This window comes from Marmota flaviventris, chromosome 1 (assembly GCF_047511675.1).
Source record: "Marmota flaviventris isolate mMarFla1 chromosome 1, mMarFla1.hap1, whole genome shotgun sequence".
Lineage (NCBI taxonomy): Eukaryota > Metazoa > Chordata > Mammalia > Rodentia > Sciuridae > Marmota > Marmota flaviventris.
This window is the reverse complement of record NC_092498.1, coordinates 205121003-205135677: the sequence shown is the minus strand read 5'-3', so window position 1 is coordinate 205135677 and position 14675 is coordinate 205121003.

The window sequence follows — 14675 nt, the reverse complement described above, 5'->3', positions numbered from 1 at the left end:
CACATCCCCAGACCTATTTTGTATTTTATTTAGAGACAGGGCCTCACTGAGTTGCTTAGCACCTCTGTGTTGCTGAGGCTGGCTTTGAACTCCCGATCCTCCTGCCTTAGCCTCCCAAACTGCTGGGATTACAGGTGTGGGCCACTGCACCCAGCACATAATGTCCTTTAAAAATATATATATTTTCTTTTTCTTTTAGATGTTAATGGACCTTTATTTTATTCATTTATTTACATGTGGTGCTGAGAATAGAACCCAGTGCCTCACACATGCCAGGAAAGTGCTCTACCACTGAGCCCCAACCCCAGCCCCAACATAATGTCCTTTTTTTTTTTTTTTTGAGAGAGAGAGAATTTTTTAATATTTATTTTTCGGCAGACACAACATCCTTTATTTTATTTTATGTGGTGCTGAGGATTGAACCCAGCACCCTGAGCATGCCAGGTGAGCGCGTTACCGCTTGAGCCACATCCGCAGCCCAACATAATGTCCTTTTAATAATAAATATGCACATGTACTTCTAGTAACTCACAGAAGTGTCATAAAAATAGAGCCGCCCTTGGGTTCCAGGTTCCAGGACCCTTCTCACATTCTAAAATCCACAGAGACAGGGCTGGGGTGTAGGTCAGTGGTACAGCGCTTGCCTAGCAGGTGTGAAGCCCTGGGTTCAATCCTCAGCACCCCATTCCCCCCCACACACACACACAAAAAAAAACCTCATCTAAATTTATAGAAGCTTACGTCTTGTCTATAAAATTGTGCAGAGAATTTGCAGAGAACTTATGCACATCCTCCAATATACTTTTTTTTGTATTTCAAGTAGATTTTATTTAGTAATTTATTTTTTTTTAAGTTTTAAAATTTGTTCTAATTAGTTACACATGACAGTAGAATGCATTTTGACACATTGTACACAAATGGAGCACAACTTCTCCTTCCCAGAAGGGAAGAGTCACATGGGTCATGTAATCGCACAGGTGTGGGGTGGTAAAGTCTGTCTCCTCCTACCTCCTTCCCCTCCTCACAGCCCTCCCCCCCCCCACTGCCCTCTGCACGGTCCAAAGTCCCTTCATCCTTCCCTACGCCCCACCCCCCACCATGGGTCAGCTTCTGCTTATCAGAGAAAACCTGCAGCCTTTGGTTTTGGGGGTTGGCTTTCTGCACTTAGTGTGATGTTCCTCCCATATACTTTAAAGACTCTCTGGACAACATATAATAGCCAACACAAAGTAAATGCTGTACAAATCACTGCTATCCTGTATTGTTGAGGGAGGACAAAAAGCCTGTCCATGTTCAGAACAGAGGAAATGTTTTCCTGAGTATATTTATTATTATTGAGCATTTTCAATATCAACCACCGACTCCTCCGTTTGCCCAGAGGCAGGCGACCCGTGTTTCAGTCAGGACTGGGCCATGACTGCACAATGACCTGCGGCTTCCCTGGCCTCTACCCACTAGATGCCAGTATAGAGTTGCTGGATTCAGCCAGTGTGAGTGCAGGACGCCCATCTGAATTTGATAATTTCAGATATACACTATTTTTTTAAGCAACCCTATGTCTCAAATTTTACTTGTATTTAAAAAGGCACCTGAGGGCAGGCGGGGTAGCTCAGTGGCAGTGTGCTTGTTACAGATTGGATCTCAAATGTCCTCCAAAGGTTCATGTGCCAAGGCGTGGTCACCAGTCTGTTGTGTTCTTGGGAGGTGGCAAAACATGCAAGGGGCGGAGCCTAGTGGAAGGAAGTTAGGTCCTGGGGCTGTGCCCCCAAGAGAGCACCGTGGGCCTGGCCCCTTCCTGTCACTTCAAGGTGAGAGGCTGACCTGCTCCCACTGTGATGTGCTGCTTCTCTGCATGTGGAGCCACGGAGCTCCTGGGGATTACAGGCACTGGGGTGACAGGTGTGCGCCACCACGCCCGGCTCCCCTGCCGACTTTTAACCCTCTAAATTGTGTATGATACCTGAGGCAGTGTAAGTGCTCTGTAAACACTTGTTACACTGTGTTGTTTAGGGACTTGTGCCAAGCGGGGAAAGGGTCTATGTGTTCAGTACTGACACCAATTTTTAAAAATAGTTTTGATCTTTCCTGGTTGAATGCACAGGTTTGGAACCCACAGACACAGAGCCTTCCGTGGCCCTCAGGCCTTTAACGTCACCACGGGCTTTCCTGGTTCTCCAGCCTGCAGCCGGCACACTGGGACTTCTCAGCCTTCACGGTCACGTGAGGCAGTACCGTAGAATCTCCTCCTGGCTCTAGATCTTTGATTTGTTGATGTTTAGTGCTGGGGGACGGGACCCAGAGCCTCACCCACGCAGGACAGTGCCCTGAGCTCCACCCCAGCCCTAGAGCTAGTTCTTCACATACAGGCCGCTCTGTCTGTCTCCCTCGAGGAGCCTGATACAGTCCCCATAGGCCCAAATTAAGATGTAGATGATCTTAATTTTGCAAAAAGAAAACTGTGCCACAGGTGCCTTTGACAACATGCGACTGTCCTTCTAGCTGTCCCTTCAACCTGTAGAGTTTGGCCACATTGAGATGAAAACTCCTTCCTTGTTCTCCTGCCTCAGCCTCCCGACTCACAGAGATTACAGGCACGCGCACCATTCTCCACCTCATTGTGAGTTTGATTTGCTTTTTCCTAATAGCTAGTGACGGTCAGCATCTTCTCATGTATGTGTGAGCCATTTGAATGACTTTTGGGGAAGAGTATATATTCAAATCCTTCATCCTTTTATGCTTTAATTATTTCTCTTTTTATTATTATTGAGCTTTAATTAAGAGTTCTTTTTTTAAATTTTGGTATGTCTTATACATGTATGTGTGTAATATATATATATAATCTCAATCTCTCTCTCTCTCTCTCTCTCTATTTTATTTCTTTAAGTGGTACTGAGAATTGAGCCAGTTTCCTAACACATGCTAGACATGTGCTCTACCATTGAGTCCCAGCCCCAGCCCAAGGGTTCTTTTTATATTATGGATATCAGTCCCTTTAGGAGATATGCAGTTTGCATACCATTTCCCCCATCCTGTGAGTTTGTCTTTTCTTTTCTCCTCTTTTTTTTTTTTTTGATGGTGCCCCTTGACATACAAGCTTTAAATTTTGGTCAAGTCTAATAAATCTATTTTCTCTATAACTGCTTGTGCTTGGGTTATATCTATGAAACTACTGCCTAATCCAAGGTCATGAGGATTAACCTCCATGTTTTCTTTTTAGGGTTTTATGATTTTAATTCATATATTCAGATATTTGATTCATTTTGAGCTAATTTTTGTATATGGTGTGAGGAAGGAGTCCAAATTCTTTTTTCTTTCTTTCTTTTTTTTTTTTTTTTAAGGTGGAGGGCCTTAAAGAACAGATTTATGTTCTCACAGTTCTAGGGACTAGAAGTCCAAGATCAAGGTGCCCACAGGTGTGGTTACATTCTGAGGCCTCTCTCCTTGGCTTAGATGGCCACCTCCCCTCCATATCCACATGTGGTCTCTTTTCTCTGTGCACCTGTGGTGTCTCCAGATTCATTCTTTTGCTTATCCAGATGCCCTGGACCATTTGTCAAAGGAACAATTTTTATTTATTTATTTATTTTTAATTAATAGTATGTTAGGATTCTTCAGAGAAACAGAACCGGCACTGTGTGTGTGTGTGTGTGTGTGTGTGTGTGTAAAAATACAGTAAGACAGAGAGACTTATTTTATAGGATTTTCTCACATGATTGTAGAGGTTTGGCAAGTCCAAAAACTTCAGGGTAGGCTGGAAGGCTGGAAACTCAGGAAAGAGCTGCAGTTCAAGTTCAAAGGTATTCTGATAGCAGATTACTTCTTACTAGGTGAAGTTGGTGTCCTTCTACTCAGGCCCTCAATTGATTGGACAAGGTCCACCACTTTATAGAGGTAATCTGCTTAACTCAAAATATGGTGATTTAAATATTAATCTCATGTGAAAAACATCTTCACAGGGCGGGGATACAGCTGAGCAGTAGAGCAGGCACCTGGCATGCACAGGCCCTGTGTTCAGTCCCCAGCACTGCAGGAGGGAGGGATATTGGGCATGGTGGCCACGCCTGTAATCCAGGGACTTGGGAAGCTGAGGTAGGAGAATCACAAGTTCAAGGCAAGTCTTGGCAACTTAGTGAGACTCTGCCTCAAAATAAAAAATAAAAAGGGCTGGTGATGTAGTAAAGTGGTAAAGTGCCATTGGGTTCAGTCCTCTGGTTTTTTTGGTACCAAAATAAGAAAAAATAAATAAAAACCCTTCACAGAAACATCTAGCATGTTTGATCAAATTCCATATCTCTGGGTACCATGGTCTAGCCAAGCTGACTAATAAAATTAACAATCCTCACTTATACATATATTCTTATACCATTCTTAAAAATTCCCCAAATAAAGCCAATAACAATGTCATACTTCCATCCAAAATGATACAGCTGTCCTGCATAGTACCAAAAATGCACCAACACTTTCCCCGGAAGAGGAGCTAGAGTTCTTAGGTGATGTTTAGTCTTCTTGGATAAAAGTTTCCAAAGCGCCCACGTGTGGCAGGTTTGGACTCCAGCCCATGGCACTACTGGGAGGTGGGGCCTAGTGGGAGGTTTTAAGTCACTGAGGATGTGCCCTTAAAGAAAATTTGGGGACCCTAGTCTTTTCTTTCTTTCATGTTCCAACTCTGAGTTGAATGAGTTCCTTCTGCCATATGCTCTCCCCCATGCTGGGCTGCCTCATCACAGGCCAACTGACCAAAACTGTGGGCCTAAAGAAGATTTTCCTTTTTTAAAAATTACTTATTTTTTAGTTATAGGTGGACACAATATCTTTATTTTATTTTTTTATGTGGTACTAAGGATTGAACCCAGTACCTCATGCATGCTAGGCAAGCACTCTACCTCTGAGCCACAACCCCAGCCCAAGACTTTTCTTTTTAAGACGGTGATTATCTTGGGCATTTTGTTATAGTAACAGAGAGCTGACTAACACAGTATTCCATAACTCAATGCTCTGCGGGGGACCATACAGTGGACAAGGGATGGTAGTACTGGCAGAAGCATTCTGTGCAGGGAAGGCAAATCCATACCTAGAATAGGCATCTATTCTAGTACAGATAAAGCACTATTGTTCCCATGACAGAAGTGATCCAACTTAATTAGCCCACCACCAGGTCACCGGCTGATCACCTTCAGGAATGAAGGTGGGTTCCTCTGCTGGCAGATTGGGCACTTGGCAGTGGCCATAGCCAGGCCAGCCTTAGTGAACGGGAGTCAATGTTGCTGAGCCCAGGCTTAACCCCCAGCCCTTCCACCATGGCCCCTCTGTTCATGTGCCCCAGGGGCAATGACAGGGGTGGCTAGGGAAGAGGCTGGCTGTCCACAGAACAAGTCAGCTTAGTCACTTGATTATTAAAATCCTCCTCTGCAGAAGTCACTTTTGGTTGGCATTCTCATGGGACACCAATATCTTCATGTTTCCCTCCTTCAGAGAGATCTATCTGCGTTTCTCATCTCCAGAAGTTCTGGTTACCAATTTTCCAGTCCTGTTCTTTCCACATCCCTGATGCTTCAGCCAAACCAATGGCTATGGTCCATGAATCAGTATTTAGTTACATATCTGGCCTTTTCTCCATCTAAACAAAGTCAGAACCAGGTGCACTGCCCGAAGGCCTTCCCACCGGGAGGATTTCCCTTCACCACTGTCCTTTAGGGAGATCCCAGCAAGGGGCTGTACTCTGCAGCTGTCCGCTTTTGGGTGGTGCCTGCAGATCATGCAGAACCATCTGCAAACTAGGCCAAGTCCTCTGTTCCTCTGTCAACTGATCATATGGAACTCCCAGCAGGCCATTGGGTCACTTCATGTAAGTTACTTGTGTCTTCAGGTTTACTTGGGACAATCAGGTATACTCACCCCTTAGTATCCACAGGATTCCAGGACCACCCCCCCATAAGATACCAATATCTGTGAATGCTCAAGTTTCTTACATAAAATTACATAGATTACATAGTATTTGCATTGAACCTATATTCATCCTCCCACAGACTTTAAATCATTTCTAAATAATTTATAATTCTCAATACAAATACAATGTAAATGCTGTGTTAATAGTTGTTATATCCAGGGCTGGGGTTGTGGCTCAGTGGTAGAGCACTCGCCTAGCATGTGTGAGGCACTGGGTTCAATCCTCAGCACCACATAAGAATAAATAAAATAAAGGTATTGTGTCCAACTACAACTAAAAAATAATTAAAAAAAAATAAGGCTGGGGATGTGGCTTAGTGACTGAGTGCCCCTGAGTTAAATCTTCAGTACAAAAAAAAAAAAATTCTGATTCATGGTGGGTTTAATCTGCAGATGCAGAACTGGCAGATACAGAGAGCCAAGCGTATGTGCCACATTCATCCATGATAGAGCGCTGTTGTGCGTGCCCAGCTTTATGGGTTAGTGAGTCATAAAACACTCAGTTCATGATGGGCAGTTCAGGTTGCATGGTGAATTGGTGTCCCATGAGTAAGCATTCAGTCTCAATTAAAGTCTAGTAGCAGGACAGGAGCCATTTCCCTAAAGGAGAGTAGTTATCCATAGGGGACAGCAGGGCTTTGTGACAAATTCCCGTGGGCCTGCAGTGTGACTCACTTAAAGGGTCTGAAAAGTCTCCAAACAGCACCCTTTATTGCCACATGTACTTCAAGCTCTGTTGGATTTGCTAGATCTTATGGCCTGGCTGGCCCGGCTGGCAGGGCAGCTCACAGGGCAGCCCAGACCTGGGACGGGCCCTTCTCTAATTTCAGATCCCACTCAAAGAAACTAGGTTTTTTTTTTGGTACCAGGGATTGAACTCAGGGGCACTCAGCCACTGAGCCACACCCCAGCCCTATTTTGTATTTTATTTAGAGACAGGGTCTCACTGAGTTGGTTAGCACCTCACCTCTGCTAAGGCTGGCTTTGAACTCTCAATCCTCCTGCCTCAACCTCCTGAGATGCTGGATTACAGGCGTATGCCACGGTGCCCGGCAGAAAACTAGTTGCTTTTTTGGTGACTTGGTAAATAGGTCAGAGTAACACGCCCAATTAAGGAATATATTATCTCCAAAACCCAAAGAGGTCCACTAGGCACTGCCCCCTTATCTGGGTTGTAGGAGGGGTCAGAGGCAACACTTGTTTCTGTATCTCAGAAGGGATATCTTTTTTTTTTTTTTTTAAAGAGAGAGTGGGAGAGAGAGAGAGAGAGAATTTTTTTTTTTAATATTTATTTTTTAGTTCTCGGCGGACACAACATCTTTGTTGTATGTGGTGCTGAGGATCGAACCCGGGCAGCACGTATGCCAGGCGAGCGCGCTACCGCTTGAGCCACATCCCCAGCCCCTCAGAAGGGATATCTTGACCCCATCCTGCAGGAGCCACAGAAATTTCACTGAGGTGGGGCCCTCTGAAGTTTTGTCAAATTTATTTCCCATCCTCTGACCTGCCTTACCAACGAGTCAAGCGGAGTCTCTACTTGTCGATGATGACTCAGTCCACTCGATATAATGCACCACGTAATGGAGCAGAGAGGTACCTTGTGGGAGGGAAAGGAGAGGAGCTCCCTGTGGGCTAAAGGATGACATGGGGCTGGAGAGCTGGCGCTCCGCTGAGCTAGGACAGCGGAGGTGTATTGCTGGCTTTGTCAGATTAAAGCAAACTGCTCCTGGTGGTCCTTACTAACAGGGATGGAGGAAAAATGGCATTTGTCAGATCAATAGTGGCGAATCAGGTATCCAGGGAGATGCTACTTTGCTCAAGCAATGAAACCGCACCTGGCAGAGCCGCTGCAATGGTTAAGCTCACCCTGAACCACTGTTCTTTATCTGTCCTCTGCACAGGAGAGCTGAATGGAGACAAGATGGAAATCACCATCCCTGCACCTTTTAAGTTGGTGACGTGGCACTCCTCTTTACAGTCCCTCCGGCAATGTGGTAATGCTTTTGGTTTGCAATTTTCCTGGGTAGAGACAGTTTTGTGGCTTTGACTTGACCTTTCCTACCATAACAGCCCTCAGTCCACACTCAGGGGTTGTACATATCTGTCGTCTATCCATTCCAACTCTGCATTCTGGAACTGGGAAATAACCACAGGATGGGATTCTGGACATACTGAGCCCACTGTGAAACAGACCCGAGCTAAAATTCATTGCTCACCTGACTTCTATAAGCTCCTACTCTTACTGGGAGACCTCAGTGATGTTGGGGTCTCCTGGAATCAATGTCAGTTCAGAGCCAGTGCCCAGCAGTCCCCAAGTGGTCTCATTATTTCCTTTTCCTCAATGCACAGTTAACCCTGGTAAAGAAGTCTGAGAGGAAGATTGATAGTATAAATGTTTGGCAGTGTCCCAGGCCCTTCCTCAAGGGGACCCAGCCTCCACTTTCTTCAAGGGGTTCTGGGTCTGTAAATCACCTCAGGTCTGGGAGCTTGTTGAGGGGCCGTGGGTCTTCATTCTTACAATTCAGGATAGACTCTTGTTCCCTTGACCTAGACACATTTCTGTTTCTACAGATCAAATAAGAATTTAGTGGACTTCCTATCTATTTCACTTTTAGGAACTCCACAGGTCTGAGTGAACCAGACTATTTTGATTGCTGCTTTTTCTTTTTGGTACTGGGGAATCCAACACAGGGCTTTGCGTATGGTAAGCCAGTGCTCCACTCCTGAGCTACATCCCCTGCTCAATTGCTGCTTTGACTCTGCCGTCCAATATGGTGACTACAATCACCTTGCCCTTGGTGGCTGAGTGCTGCCACCTGGCCCCTGCAATGCCAGTTGGGACCCAACTACCCCCATTGCCTTTAATTTTCAGTTTCCACACTGCTGCCAGACACAGAGCAACTGCAGAGCTCTTCTTCAAGGAAACCGGGCTTCCCTTGCACATTTATTTCTCACATATTGGTGAGAAGTGTGTCTTCTGGTCCTTCCCCGTGTGGCAAGGCTAGCATTTGCAATTGGCACCTGGTGGGCCACCTTTTGTCAATGTTTCATCCAACCAACTAAATAAACTGGACTGACGTTGCCTCTCTGTTTGGGCTGGCGACAAATGTGTCCTTTTCACTCGATCTGCCTGTGATTCCCCACACAGCTCCTGAGATGGGCGTGGCCTTCCAAGATGTCAATCTGCTGACAGCAGACATCAGGAAGCTAGACTCCACCCCTGAAACCTGACTCCTTGCCTCATTTGAGAGGCTTCTCCTCAATAAAAGGGTTCAGCAGCTGCTCTGTGCTCTCCTCTTGCCTGCCTTGCCCACCTTGTGAGAGATGTGGCTGAGGAGTAGTCACTGAACCCAAAGAAAAGGTACTTTCCGTGTCTGTGTCTTTATTTAGTCCCCAAATTCACTTGGAGTGACCCTGACCAGTTTAGTTGTGTGTCGTGACACAACATGAAAGGTAGAATCTCTGCTTGTGGCCTGTGTCAACCCATTCTGCCTGAGCCAACTCTGTGTCCTTCCCACCATCATCCCACGCTCTTCATATCCATTCTCACACGTATTCCTGAGATGTTTATTTTTATATATTAGAAAAAATCAAGTAGTCCTTTTGGAGTGTAGCAAAGCTCCTCCTGGGTTATTCTTTGGGTTGAACCGTTAGGCACTTCCTGGGACCAATGTCTAGTGATAGGTCCAGAAGACAAGTGAGGTGGAGGAGGTGGGTTCTGAGGAACCTTGGAAGACAACTGTCTCTGAGGACGTCATTATGGTTCATTAGGCAATGTAAGGCTAACTCCTCAGGTGTGGGTGGAGAGCTTGCTATTGCTGGCAAAGAGACCCATCAGAATTTAGGGACTCTTGCCAGGTGGTGGCACAGGCTTATAATCCCAGCAACTCTGGAGGCTGAGGCTGGAGGATTGCAAGTTCAAAGCCAGACCCAGTAACTTGGTGAGGCCCTGAGCAATTTAGTGTGACCCTGATCAAAATAAAGTATAAAGCCAGGTGCAGTGGCACATGCCTGTAATTCCCAGCATCTCAGGAGGCTGAGGCAGGAGGATGGCAAGTTCAAAGCCAGCCTCAGCAAAAGTGAGGCCCTAAGCAACTCAGTGAGACCCTGTCTCTAAATAAAATACAAAACATAGGGCTGGGGATGTGGCTCAGTTATTAAGTGCCCCTGAGTTCAATCCCTGGAACTGAGAAAAAAAGGAATGGTGGAATTTAGGGACTCAATGCATCCAGTTTCATCAGTCTTTCTATACGTCCAACTTCCAATTTTAAGGATCCCATTTCTTCCCAATTGAGGCCCTCACAGCAGACACCTCATAAACTTTGGAGGTCAGTTTGCATTGTAATGACAGTCACTAGCAGAATGAGATTCTAGGTTTGATTTTCAGCAATCTCAGCTCTGCAGCTAAAAGAAATAAGGGTATTTTTCAACCAGAAATATCAGGTTATCTAGGTAGTGATTGAGCTGGGAATTGGAATCCCTGAGCTCATTTTTATCATTTTCTACTTTGTCCAGCAACATTAGGAGCAACCAGACAACCTCATTATCTTGTTAGTTGGACAGAAATACTTGAAAGTATCATATACCTGGTTACCTGTAACCCTGTCCCTTATAGGAATTTGATTAGGAGTATGAATGGTGATATCTGCATGTTTCTATTGCCACATCAGGCCATAGACTATCAGTGCTTTTTTTTTTTTTTTTTAATTACTGGAAGAACAGTCAATAGTATCTTTTTTTAATATTTATTTTTTAGTTTTAGGTGGACACAATATTTTTATTTTTTATTTTTATTTGGTACTGAGGATTGAACCCAGTGCCACATGCATGCTAGGTTCAATCTCCAGTACCAAATAAATAAGTAAATAACGTGAGTATTCAGGGTCTTTTGCATTTCCATGTGAATTTTAGGATCAGGTTGACCTTTTCTGACACACATAAAAAATTCTAGTTGGAATTATGGATAAGGTTTGAAATGAATCTGTGGATCAAATTGGGAATAGTACTGCTATTTTCACAAGATTATGTTCTCCAATCCAGGAATACTAGAGGTCTTTCCATTTATTTAAGTCTTATTTAATTTGCTTAAAAATATTTTATAATTTTCAATGTACTAATCATATATTTTTAAACTTATTCCTATTCTTGTTGATGTTATTTTAAATGGAATCACTTTTTAATTTCATTTTAAGATTTTCATTGCAATGTATAGAAATATCACTGACTTTTGTATACTGATCTTGCATCCTACAACTTTGCTGAACTCCTTATTAGCTCTATTTTTTTTTGTCTGTGTGTACCCCTTAGGTATATATATGCATATATGATTATGTCATCTGTAAATCGAGTTGTTTCACTTCTCAACCAATGTAAATGACCTTCCTTCTGCCTTTCCTTTCCTTTCCTTTCCGTTTCTTTCTTCCTTCTTTTCTCTTTTCTTTACTTTTGTCTGAATGATCTTTCTAGAACCACTAACACATTGTTGAATAGAAATGGCAAGAATGTTTGGAGAGGTCAGTGTCTTCATATTAAAGCTTTAATTGATTGAACGAGGCCCACTCACATTATGATTATAATTTGTTCTTTTTTAAAAATATATTTTTAGTTGTTGATGGACACAATACCTTTATTTTGTTTATTTCTGTGTGGTGCCAGGGATCGAACCCCAGTGCCTCACGCATGCTAGGCAAGGGCTCTACCACTGAGCCACAACCCTGGCCCCTCAATTTGTTCTTGATGGTTTTCAGTCTTCAACCATTAAGTATGGCATTAGCCATGGGTTGGTTGATTTGTTTGCTTGTTTTTGCTTTTTTTTTTGGGGGGGGGTTGCCGGCTCTTCTTTTTTTTTTTAATATTTATTTATTTTTTTAAGTTATCGGCAGATACAACATCTTTTGTTGGAATGTGGTGCTGAGGATCGAACCCGGGCCGCACGCATGCCAGATGAGCGCGCTACCACTTGAGCCACATCCCAGCTTGTTTTTCTATTGGGGATGGAACCCAGGGCTTCACACATGCTAGGAGGATACTCTGCCATTCAGCCACACCCCAGCCCAGCTGTGGGATTTTCATACATGCCTCTTATCAGGCTGAGAAGTTCCTTTTTATTTATTCCTCATTTACTGTTTTTATCACAAAAGGATATTAAGACTTTTTCTTTTTCTAGGGCTATTGGGACAATCATTTTCGCCCTTTATTTTATTAACATGATTCGTTATATTGCTTGATTTTTATATTTTGAATCAACTTGACATTCCTGGGATAAATCCCAATTGGTCATATTGTAATATTATTATATGATGTTGAATTTTATTTTACAGTATTTTTCTGGGAGTTTTTTCAGCTGTGTTTATCAAGACTACTAGTCTGGAGTTTTCTTTCCTTGTGATGCATTTGACTGGCTTTGGATGATACTATACTCATAGGAAGAGTTAGTAAGTGGTCTTTTCTCTTCACTATTCATTTGCTTGTTTGGAGAGTGTGTGAATTGGTGTTAATTCTTTAAATGGTGGTAGAATAAATGGGTGAAACCATTAGCCCCTGGACTTCCCTTTGTTGGAATTTTAAAATTTTTTGATTATTGACTATTAAGTTTTTATTTATTTATGTATTTTGGCAATGGGGATTGAATCCAGGGGTATTTAATCACTGAGCCACATCCCCAACCCTTTGTTTTTTAATTTTTTTAGTTGTAGTTGGACACAATGCCTTTCTTTTATTTTTTAAAAAATGTTTGGTATTGATTTTTTAGTTTTAGGTGGACACAATATCTTTATTTATTTGTATGTGGTGCTGAGGATCGAACCTAGTGCCTCATGCATGCTAGGCAAGCACTGTACCACTGAGCCACAACCCCAACCCATTTATGTGGTGCTAAGGATCTAACCCAGCGCCTAGCACGTGCTAGGTAGCGCTCTACTGCTGAGCCACAGCCACAGCCACAGCACCCTCCAACCCTTTTTTATATTTTATTTAGAGACAAGTTCCCGCTGAGTTGCTTAGAGCCTCTCTAAGTTACTGAGGCTGGCTTCGAACTCACGATCCTCCTGCCTCAGCCTCCCAAGCCATTGGGATTACAGGTGTGCACCACAGTGCCTGGCTCTTCTTTTTCAGTACAGGGGATTGAACCCAGGGGTGCTCTGTCACTAAGCTACATCCCCAGCCCTTTTTATACATCTGAGTCAGGGTCTTGCTAAGTTGCTGAGGTTGGCCTGGAACTTGCAGTCCTTCTGCCTCAGCCACCTGAATTTTTGGGAATACAGAAGTGCACCACCACATTAGGCCCTTGTCAGGTGTTTTTGTTTTGTTTTGTTTTATTTCTTCTTTAATCTGTTTTAGCAGTTTATGTGTTTCCAGAAATCTGTCAGTTTCAGGTAATCATCTACTTTCCTGCGTCCATTGCTCACACCATTTCCTTATAATCGCTCGTATTTCTGTAGAGTCAGTACCGTTGTCCTCTCTTTCATTTCTGATTTTAATTTGAAACTTCTTTTTCTTGTCAGTCTAACAAAAGGTTGGTCAATTTTCTTGACTTTTTCTAAGAAACAACTTTTAGTTTTGTTGACTTTTCTGTGTTGTTTTTCTCCTCCTCATTTCATTTCTCTCTGCTCTAATCTTTCTTATTTCCATATCTCTTCTTGCTCTGGGTTTTATTTCTTCTTCCACTTTGTTAATGAAGCTTAAATTGTTCGTGTGAGATGTTCTGTGTATGTTGTTGTTGTTGTCTTGTTTTTTAGTACTCGGAATTAAACTCGGAGGTGCTTCCCCCCTGAGCTATGTCCCCAGCCCTTTTTATTTATTTTTTTATTCTGAGACAAGGTCTTGCTAAGTTGCCCATGCTGGCCTCAAACTTGTAGTTCTAGGATTACAGGCATGCGCCAATGAATTCAGCTTTTCTGTTTTAATGTAGACATTTATAACTACAGATTTCCCTCTAAACTCTTCTTTTGCTGCATACCATAAATTTTGGAATGGTTTGCTGTTGTTTTCAAAGCACTTTCTAATTTCCTTTGCAATTTTTTTTTCTTAAATCCTTTGGACATTTAGGAGCATATTGATGTGGATTTTCTTTTTAGTATATGTGCTGCTGAAGTGAGCACATGGATTTTCTTTTTTTAATATATTTTTTAGTTGAACACATACCTTTATTTATTTATTTTTATGTGGTGCTGAAGATCAAACCCAGGGCCTTGCATGTGCTAGGCGAGTGCTCTACCGCTGAGCCACAACCCCAGTCCAATAAATGGATTTTCTAAACCTGTTTCTGTTATTGATTTCTAATTTCATGCCTTTGTGTTCAAATTTTATGATTTCAAGCTTTTAAAATTTACTGAAGCTGGGTGTGGCGATACGTGCCTGTAATCTCAGCAACTTAGAAGGCTTAGACAGAAGGATCACAAGTTTGAGGCCAGTCTGAGCAGCTTGGAAAGACCCTTTCTCAGAATAAAAATTAAAAAGGATGTGTGGGGGAGTGTGGCTCAGTGGTAGAGCATCCCTGGGTTCAATCCCCAGTACAGAGGGGGTGGGAAGGAGAAGAAAAAGAAAAAGAAAGATAAGTGCTAAAGTTTCTTACAATTATTGTTTATGCCTCCTTTCAATTATTACTTTCTTTTTTAAATATTTCTTTTTTAGGTGTAGATGGACACAACACAATGTGTTTATTTTTATGTGGTGCTGAGGATCCAACCTGGGTCCCGCCCATGCTAGGCGAGCATTCTACTGCTGAGCCA